Here is an 11,331-nt window from a genome sequence, read left to right on the forward strand (position 1 = left end):
TTTCCTTCACATCACTTTTTCATCCACCCCCCTACATGTCTGAGGTCCCTAAGGGGGGTGGGGGGGGGCTCCCCCCATAACAGCCCCCACCCCTGAAGCAAGCCTGGAGGCAGCCTAGAGGCACCCTGAGGGGGGCTTATGCGCATGCTGTATCGATCCAGGGCCCAGCCACTCAACAGTCCCCCAGACACACACACACACACACACACACAAATTCCTTCACAGACACACACACATACACACCCAGAACAGGCAGCATCTCACGGTGACCGTACAGGGGTCAACATGGGCCTAAGTTAACCAATTCATGAAGTGGTCACTAAAATGACAGTCAGGGAGAGGGGGAGTGATGAAGGGGGTAAATGGAGGAAAGGGGGAGTGAAAGGGAGAGTGAGGTAAATTGAGAGAAAAAGCAAGAGAGAGAGAGAGAGAGAGAGAGAGAGAGAGAGAGAGAGAGAGAGAGACTGCAAGATGTGATCAGCCATGTTTTCCATCTCTGTATATCTTCTCAACTCACTGCTCTGGAGTGGCCCCGTCGGCTTGAACTGACAGCCAGATACTGTGGAACTGGAGTGCTCCAGTTAAATGTAGCCATGCAGGAAGTCTGGCTTTGGCGAGAGCAGAGATTAGAAGTCAAAAGAGATTCGCAGGCCGCATCAAGAGGATGTTTAAAAAATGGAGAAGGCTGTCAGGATCAGCGGAGCTTTGGTTGCGGTGTCACACACAAGATGGCCTTCTTCTGACTCCAGCTAATTGACTTTGAACTTTTCCGGTAATGATTGCTCACCCCCTCGCTCAGCTCGAGATTTCTTTGCAGATTTGGTGGAGAGGCTGTGCTGCACTGGCTTGAGAGAGTGAGGAAGAGAGGAAGAGAGAAAGAGAGACAGAGAGAGAGCGAGAGTGAGAGAGAGAGAGCGAGAGAGAGAGAGTCACAAAGAAATACATGGAAGGAGAAGGGAGGGACAGAAATAATAGTGGGAGAGAGAGAGAAGTAGAGAGAGGAAGAGAGAGAGATGGAGAGGAAGAGAAAGAGGGGTAGAAGATGGGCAGATTGGGAGAGAAAGAGAGAGAGACACACATTGAGAGACAGGGAGAATACAAATAAGAGAGAGAGAGAGTGTGTGTGTGTGTGTGTGTGTGTGTGTGTGTGTGTGTGTGTGTGTGTGTGTGTGTGTGTGTGTGTGTGTGTGTGGAACGCGTGCATAGTGCATAGTGCATAGTGTGATGATTATAGTGTCAGTGAAGTCACTTGTGAACGTACCACAAAAACAGGATTGCTTTCAGACTTGTGCTCTGTAAAAGAGTGTGAGAAATGTGAGAGCATTTTACAGTAAGCCAAGTGTGGATCTAAATACAGCCTAGACAGCCTCACCCACTGAAACATATTCCACAACAACATCTTCTCTCCTTGAATACGGAGCATATGGAATACGGATGCTACCTTCCTGCACAGACTACACAAAATCAAGACTCATCATTCTAAGGCTGACACCTATGGGCTGAGTAGTGGACTAAATCATCCATATCCAACCTGGACCCAATCATATTATATCAAGACAAAAGTTAACATTTTTAACAGAAAGGGAATCTATATAGCAATAATATCACCACACACTGTTTGTTCATGAATGGACCAACGTGGAATGGACACCAATAGGATCCATGGATACATTTCATATTTATAAGTGTCTGTCATACTTCTAAAATGTAAAACAATACACAACAATACAATTTGACATGGTTTAATATGTCAATATCAAATGACGTATTTAGGTCAGAAACACATTTTGAGTGAGGGTGAAGTTTTAAGATGGGATGTCAGATGTCATGAATGCTGTGTATCCCAGTTTATGTCCGACGCAGGAGGTGTCGTATCACTCAGCAGTCTGTTAAAGTGTGGGATGCCATTGCATGTCAGGCTTGTGTCAGTGCTCTGCAGGCGGTTTGACAAGGCTTTCAAATAAATGGCTCCCAGACCGGTCCATCCATCTCATCAGTATTCCCCCGTAACTGGACATATAGTTTTGTCTGCGTAGCTGACGTAGGGAATGAAAAGGAACATTTTGGGGCAAGCCTGTTCAATTCAAGTGTAATTACTTAACAAAAAAAACACACCAATCTTTTTATTAAGAAAGTTTTAATAGTCTTCGCCAAAACACTGGAAGGTTTGGCATGACTTTGATAAGAATAGCTTTTACTTCAACACTGTCTGTTGGTGATAGGTGGCCTACAACCAGTCAAGTTTTCCCGCGGTCCATTTTTCGTCTAATTGCACTTTCCGGTAATGTTCTATTTGAAATGTAATGGCTGCGGACGAGGACTATCTGCTCATGTTTCTCCTGTTTAATTTGCCCTCCGAGGCAGAGTGGGGCTTTTTTATATCGCAGTTTTGACACTCACTCGCTCTCCCTTTTCTCTATCCCCTCACCTTTTCTCCATTTCGAAAGGCCCTGAAGTTTATCGGGGTGTCTGAGATAGGCATCACAGTGCTGCAGATTGCGCCGTAGGTGCCGCGGTAACAAGTGCCTCTTCCTGCCCCTGCCAGCGTCCCTATAGACTGTCTGTTTGTTACCGAGGAGTGCAATCAATAGTGCCAAAGAGATTAGGCCCGTCCTAATCTGATAAAACTCTGCGAAGCAATTATATTCCTTTACACTGTTGACTAATTGGACTGTCATGAGCGTTAAACATTTGCACAGAACAGCAGTGACAAGCGGCGGAGACTTGCATGCTTTATAAATATTAAATATGGCGAGCAAATCTCCAAAGCTCTGTCATGGTTTGGCTGCTGGCTATTCTTGATTATGAATGCATCCCTCTTTAAATAATCCAATAACACTTGCTGTTTTGTTTGTGTGTGTTTGTGTGTGTGTGTGTTAGTGAGTGTGTGCGTCTGCGTGTGTGTGTGTGTGTGTTTTTCTCTGTGTTTGCAAGTGCATGTGTGTTTAACTAATTCTGTTTGCCATGCTTATCGTGCTGTCTTGTGTGTTTTAACTGCTGGCATAAGGCTTGATATAAAAATTTGATCAATGCAACTAAATTGTAGCTGACATCTCCCTGATGTCATGATTGTCGTCCTCTGTGGGTTTGAAGAGCTTCTGCATTCTCAAATTGATTTTTGCCCTGATAGAAAATTCATATCTTCACCATCCATAAAGTGGGAATAATGAAATACCACTTCTGTGTTAATAAAATAAACCATGCACTCCAGTTTACTATGAGCATCAATATAAGCCCCATACCCCTTAACAAGATATAGTATTTGACACTAATGTCACAGAGACACATGACAAACCAATATGTAATCATATGTGTTGGAATGGAAGGCCCCACATCAACATACATGCGCACACATACACACACACACACACACACACACACACACACACACACACACACACACACATACACACACACACACACACACACTCTCTCACACACACACACACACACACACACACACACACACACACACACACACACACACACACACACACACACACACACATATATATACACATGCTTTGAGTAGTAAATCTAAAACAGCATTGATTTGATCATAAACTTTGCAGAACATGAAAAAAGGATGATTGCTAAGAGCGGTTGATTTATGGGATGTTTCATACCAGCAACACCAGCGGTGACATAAGGGCCCTGTACTGTCTGAGAACATAAGGGATTGTGACTGTTATGGATAATAAGCAGCCGTTTGATTAAACAGAACCCATACTGGGATTTATAAAAACTCTGAACGCTGCAGCTAAAATGGTTGCCAAATAGGTTTCGAAGCACGGTAACAAATATTCCTTCAGGTAAATGATTTGAGGAAAACTGTCATTTTCTTTCAATCAGGATTTCACTTTAAAATGTTGAAAGCCTGGTAACTACATGTTTCCATGCAAAAAAAAAAAAAAAAAACACCTTAGAAAACATTGAATGTGGAGTTTAAGTGTTTAAATTTGCATCTGGTTCCGCACAAATCGCTTCAAACTCCAAAGGAATCAAAGTCAACAATAATTACTCTCGCAAAATAAACCCATTTCGCCAAACAGACCAAGCCGTCTCAATAGTTGGAAAACTCCCAACTCTCCCCTGGTGAAACCAAAAGAAAGATTAGACCCATTACCCCAGTTCATGCATCCTACTGCTCCCTGATCAGCTAATCTATCCCTGCCCCCGAAAGGCAAACAGCCTGAAATGTATGGATGAAAGGGAGGAGATAATTGTCATTCACATAATTGTGTAATTGCGAACCACTTGATTCGGCAAACATTCCCCTGTCGCTGCCACACGGCCCCCTTTTTTCCCTACTTGCACAGACACAAGGCCAATTCATTTATTTTCATAAAAATCAATATGGTCCTTTAGGGGACAAAGGTAAATTACTCCATTAAAGCAAGGGCCTGTAATCAATGCATAATGAATATGTGATGTCTGCAGAGGGGTTAAGAGCGGGTCCGCAGCGGAACGTGCCAGGAATAATCCGCCGTTGTTTTAAATTAGCTTCACATCCAAGGCGCAGACGCCTTTCACATTCAAAAGGCGAGACCTCTTCCGTCAGATCTCAGAGTGCACGCATGGGTCATCCAAACAGCAACATTTATTAGTCCACTTGTAACAGCCGTTAGACACATGACTATGTGTGTTAGAATCATTACTCTGGACATATTTCAAGTGATGATCAGAGGAGAAGGACATGAATTTCCATTTGTATTAGTGTATCTATCACAACATCAATTATTCAAGGCTAATGATAAGGGGGGGGCGGGGGGGGGGGGGGGGGCTGGGTGACCTTAACCCCCCCTCATGTTTGGAGCGCCTGATTCCTCCTCCTCCTCCTCCACCACCACCGACTGGTCCAAGCACGTGAACATGAAGTTTCACTGGTGCATTGCTTTTTTTAATTTGGCCCTGCAGCTGCATTCACATTCCAAAGGGGGCCAATTAGTTTGTGGATCAATGCTGGTCCAATTGCCATGGCTTAGTAAACATGTTTAATGACAGTGAGTGAGAGAGAGAGAGAGAGAGATGGGGACAGTGAGGATGGGAGACAGAGTGGTAAAAGATGGGAGAGAGACGGAGAGAGATGGTGATAGAAAGAGTTTAAAGGCGGCGACATATAGAGGGACTGTTTGTATGCGGCAGAGAAATTGAGAGAGAAGTAAAGACAGAGATACATCAAAATATACAGCGAGTGAGAGGGAGAGAAAGAGGGAGAGAGGGAGAGGGAGAGAGAGAGAGCGAGAGCAGGAGACTTAAACAGAAGGCACTTTACGAGGTCTGCTTTTTAAGAGCCTGCTGGTGAGATGACACAGATGGCAGACTGAGGGGTGATGGGACAGGCAGGGTGTGGGGGAGAGAGAGAGAGATGACACCCATGGCACTCATGGGTAATCCCAACAGGCCGTGCAGCAGCACACGCCACACACAACCTCTCCGTGAATACACGTCCTGTTCCTCTACTCCGCTGGCATAGGCTGGAGGCCGCCACACATCTCGTATCGACAAACCTTTTCCCCTAACGAAGCGAGACCAATCAGGGAGGAGGAACATTAAAGCGGGAAATTAGTGACTCAGAAACGGCTCGGAGGAAGACAGAGGCCTGAGACAGACCTGCAGTGTAAACACATCAATGATGCACAGGTAAACACACACATTAGGGGGACAAGTCAGAGCAGTAATGATATTGGCTTGAACAAATGCACATCTGTGTGTGTGTGTGTGTGTGTGTGTGTGTGTGTGTGTGTGTGTGTGTGTGTGTGTGGGTGGGTCCGTCAACTTATGTAGTTGTGTACTGTATGTGTTTATCAGTGTGAGCATAAGAGGCCTTTGTGCTCTTGGCGAAGATGTTTGGATATAAACAAAATTCACGTCTGAACGCATCATAGCCAAAGCCATAACATTGCCCTTCAGAAAAGTTTGTGTACGGTGTTAACCAATTGGGCAAGTGTTATTATCATCTTGTGTGTTTATGTGTGTGTGCATGTGTGTGTGTGTGTGTGTGTGTTCGTTTGTGTGTGTGTGTGTGTTTGTGTATTAATAAGCATCCACCCTGAACTGAAACGTTCATGCGCCATAAAGCCTAACCCAGCGGCTCACTATATATCCATCTAATAGTCGCCCTCCTGCCAGATGACACCCAATAATGAACACACACACACACACACACACACACACACACACACACACACACAAACGCACACTGAGTGGTTTTACGTCCTTCTCCTGCATGGGCAAGGGGTGCCAGCTTGTCTAGATACCCATCTGTGTGTCTTCTGCCTAGGGGTCAAAGCTTTGGATGATGGCATACTATGCGTTCAGAATAAGGGAATTCTCAATGGGGGCAGCTCACGCACAGAATACATTACAAAAAAAGGCATTGTCTGATTCTCATCCATAGTCCTATCTTATCTCAGCTGCTCATATGTGCTAATGAATATATTAAACTATATTTAATACTGGCATAACTGGGCAAACTGTAGGCCTACACATATTTATTTTTGGCACACTATGTTAAGTAGTAACATCACAACAACAATTGTGGTCTGGGTGATTTCGCGGACTAAATGGATTATGGTTTGATTCAGCTTAATTAATGTGACTAACCGGTTTAGTGCATTATTTATCTTAATTAGTTTGTCTAATTGGCTTAAAAAAATCCTAACACCCACTTTGGGTTTTAGGAGATGCATCCGGGTAGGCTTGTGGATTGCTTGCGAGAAGGCTGATTGTGCATTCAGCAATCCTGCATTAGGATGTCAGCTACTTAAGATATAAAAAAAACCTATAGCCGTGACATGTTTCTCAGCCTCCCACCAAATAACCACACTGGGCTGGCACATCATCCTCGCACATCATATCATTCAAGACAGTTCGACATATTGTTTAGGGTGAAATAATTCCTATAATTTGTGAAGTGAAAAGACACATAAAAAGCATTTATTCATTCATTCATTCTTCAATTGAGGACATTCTTTCTTTTGTGTGTTTAAGTAAACAGGCAACGGCGTGTCTTTAAGAAGATGTGTTATTTCGTGTCATTTGGGTTCAGACATGCATGGGTGTCGGTGGAACAGCGGTTAGTGCATCCAAACGATCGCAAAACAGTCGACCTGGGCTTGATTCCCAGCCTCTGCAGGATGCCTTTGCATTTCACCTGGGATAAAAGCGTCCGCTAAATACAGGCTTTTACCTTTATATGTAGTGGGTGTACATCCCCAAGGTTTAAGGAAGATCAGACCTGGCCTCAAATGGTCTAGCTGAACTAGATCTGTCTCACACAGCTACAACCCCATAACAATGTGTAAGGTTTCAGTAAGCGCTGGATAAATTGTATTTATCTGTGTTACAAGGGAGGTTAGCCCTCCCAAGAGGAAGGTGATGTCTTTTTCTGTAACCTTAACGTGCCTTGAAGAGAGAAACAGATACAGAGAGGGAGAAAAAAGGGGGAGAGGAATGTGCTATCGGTTGATAGCAAGGCTTCATTGCTTTCTCTCTCACTGCTTTTAACTCAGAGACACACACACACACACACACACACACACACAATGATATGGAACCCTTGGCTTTGTTTCGGTTGAAAATTCACTCAGTGGGTCGAGGTCAACACTACTCCTCTATGAAAGTTTACACCCGATTGTAAAATAATCCATTTCCATCATAATTCTGTAAAATGGCCGCTTCAAGCCCTCTCCACTGAGTGGAATCTAATTGAGAGCATGAGCCGTAATCTGATCAGGTCTAACAGTAAGCGGCCTAACGGACACGCTCCCAGACCTGGGTCCATGTTCGCATGCACCGCCTGCAGGATTTGCCAAGTTTTTTTTTTTTTTTGCCTTCGTAGACTGACCCAGGTACAGACAGCTAAATGGCCATGACGGGGAACTTATACAATTTCAGCTATGTAAATGTCACCACTGAAATGAAGCTTGGCAATTTCATGCATGCGTCAGAAAAAGAAAAAAGAACCTCGGCAGAATGTATAAAGCACAATGTATATTCAAATACTTACTATTTACAGTCATGCTCAGTCTGAAAAAAAAGCCATGCATAAATGTCAGTGGTCTGTGTTGTCAGGGCTGGGTTAAGATAGATGTTCAGCTGTTGAAGCATCATGTGGCCTCGGAGAGAGAATGTACCTCAAACACATCATGTGTGAAATGTCAATCACTGACAAGCTCTCAGAACATCGCTGCACTACCATCTCCTTTCTTAAAAAAAAAAATAAAAAAAACCTTTACATATATATCATCCACCACAAAATAAGTGAGACTTAGCCTGGGTGGCATGACTGGGATCCTATCCAGCAAATCCACTCATCTTTTGTGTACAACATCTTCCACATACCACACTGGGTAAACACACCCCACAGCCTTGCTGATGAATGAAACTGATTGGTGAGTGTGTGTGTGTGTGTGTGTGTGTTTGTGGCTATTTCTAATTACAATGTTCAGAGAGCATTATCAGCACGGCACACGCGTGTCCGCGGAGTGCGCAGGGCTCGCTTGGTGACCTGCGTACAGGGCGCCATCTTGAATGATAAATTAAATATCTGTTTTTGAGACAAGCCCACAAAAACCAATTACGACTCTGCGAATAAATATTTAATCCCTGTATCCAAAAGCAATTTATCACTCCCCACTGACGAATCCAAACCAGGAAACTGGACTTAGGGTAAAACAGGTTTCATTTGCTCCTGTGGCTGCAGAGGCTACAGTGGATTTTGAATTATGAGATGGTTCGGAGGTTTGTGTTTGTCTGAGTGAGTGTGTGTGTGTGTGTGTGTGTGTGTGTGTGTGTATGTGTGTACGCATGTGTGTATATGTATGCATATCTCTCTCTCTGTTTCTGTGTGTGTATATGTGTGTGTGTGTGTGTGCATATGTGTTTGTGAGAGAGAGAGTGTGTGTGCGCATGTGTGTGTATATGTGTGTTTGTGTGCGTGCGTGTGTGTGTGTATATGTGTGTGTGTGCATGCGTGTGTGTGTGTGTGTGAGCATGTGTGTGTGAGAGAGAGTGTGTGTGTGTGTGTGTGCGTGCGTGCGCATGTGTGTGTGTATATGTGTGTGTGTGTGTGTGTGTGTGTGTGCGCGGGCGGGTGTATGTGTGTGTGTGTGAGCGTGGGTGTGAGAGAGAGAGTGTGTGCGTATATGTTTGTGTGTGTGTGAGAGAGAGAGAATATGTGTGTGTGTGTGTGCGCGTGCGCGTGTGCGTGTGCGTGTGCGTGTGCGTGTGTACTTCCTTCCTTTTCAAAAAGTTATTGAAGCTCAGGAAAACTGCTCCTGCAGCACTGCAACACTCTATCAGAATGCTCCACAGGAGTTAAAAATCATTCAAGCATTTCAGCATGGGATTATAAATGACCACTATTTCATTTTTTCTCTCTCGCTCTCACACACACTCTCTCCCTCTCTCTTTGCATTGTTTTTCTCATTGTTGTATTCTTTCATTTTCTCATTGCCATGCCAGGAAGGCAGTATTTATTTACATGTGCTACTGTCAAAACATGATTTACAGTTTATGGCAGGCCCTCATGCTTTGAATAATGTGTCTGGATGCAGGTGGTGGGAAAGCCTCATTTCAGGACCATGGACAGCTCTTGTGCTTTCTTCTCCCCCTGGTGGCCAAGGACTGCAGTGCCTTTGGTTTGTCCCCATCATTTCCATAATGTAATTACACATGACATACCCATATGGGATTCATTTGATGACCATTACAAGGCTGCATACAGATTGAAAATATTTAAACTAGTTCATGGAAGGACAGGGAGGGAGGGAGAACATTCTTCGTTTTTACTAATGCAGAAGTCGCTTGAGGAGACTTGATTTACAGATTGATTCTTAACACAGAATGGCAGCTCCAAGTGAAGACAGACACTGTCACCACATCAATCTCTGTTTGCCTTCTGAGTGAAAATATGCAGCAGTGTTGCCTTTAAATGGAGACAAGCCCTCTGTTTTGTGCCCTCAGAGTGTCTGAGACACAGGAGTGAATCAGACACTGCCTGTCAGTCTGCCTGTACAGTGAGAAGACTGATCTGCATACCTGTATGGATATCAGTTATCTGGGCCTCCTTACAGATGCTACACTGTATGTGGCGGAGGGGCCGGTTGATTCAGATTGGTGTTTACCTGACAGGTATAGTACTGGCATTATGGTGCTGCCGAGATTGAACTGAATACAAAAGCAGGTCAGTTTGGAGTCAGTGTCCAGAGTTGGTGAGGTGACTGATTAAATATAAACAGCTTGATCCAATCATCCGAGTTTCTACTGTCTGTCTAGTGACTCCGGAGGGTTAAACGTCTCACATCTAGATGTGGCCTTGTCTGAACAACCGCAGAGAGATATACAAATACAAACACACACACACACACACACACACACACACACACACACACACACACACACACACACACACATACACATACACACAAACACACTAAAACAAACACACACACACAAACACACTTAGACATAAATACATACATATACACACAGTGTTATCAAATGTTGTACTAAAATACAATTCGATAAATTAAAGTGAGTTTTTCTTGCATAAATGGTCAATGTTCTGTCAAATTGAATTTCGTCATGAAGTTTGTTTTATGAGGAAGGCTTTCATATTGCTTTTCTGTCACTGCAGTTTAGCTTTTTTTACACAAGTGGAGATTGTTATTATCCACCTCCTCACAAAACATTGTTTTCATATTCCATATTCAGTACAGCAGTGCATCACAGTGTTTTACAGGGACTGTATTGTCACAGGCTCAGCGTGATCCACTTGTACGCTTCTTCTCCATATTTTCATTTAATCCATCTTTATTTAAGAACACAATAATCTCTCGACAGATACACACACGAACACAGTGTTCTCTCTCAACTGTAATTTCCCCTCTTCCAGCCATTTGTGTCGGCTCATTAAAAGCCAGCAAGGAACTTTCTGTCTCTGCTCAGCCATCCAGCATCCTCAGCTGACCCTCTGGCGGCTTCCTGGTGACTCGAGGAGCTGTACGCAAAGCCACACAGACGTCACAGACGTTTAAACAGCTCATTTTGTCCTTGTCACACACAATCATGGGACCCCTGTGATCCACGACGCTCAGCATTTGATCATTGGTTAGAAGAAACATTCACATATTTTCATCTTCTCTTCTAAACACCTGATTGATATAAGTTTACAAAGGACTGGGCAGGTGTACCAGGAGAAAATAAAGATGAAAACTAAAAAAAAAAAAATGTAGATTTCAAGGCTTAGCCAAGCAAATGTTGTCTGGCTTGATGCATTCGACACATCTCCTGTCTCAGGACATTGAATTTAAATGAGCAGAGCAG

The sequence above is a fragment of the Sprattus sprattus genome (assembly GCF_963457725.1).
Source record: "Sprattus sprattus genome assembly, chromosome: 3".
NCBI lineage: Eukaryota > Metazoa > Chordata > Actinopteri > Clupeiformes > Clupeidae > Sprattus > Sprattus sprattus.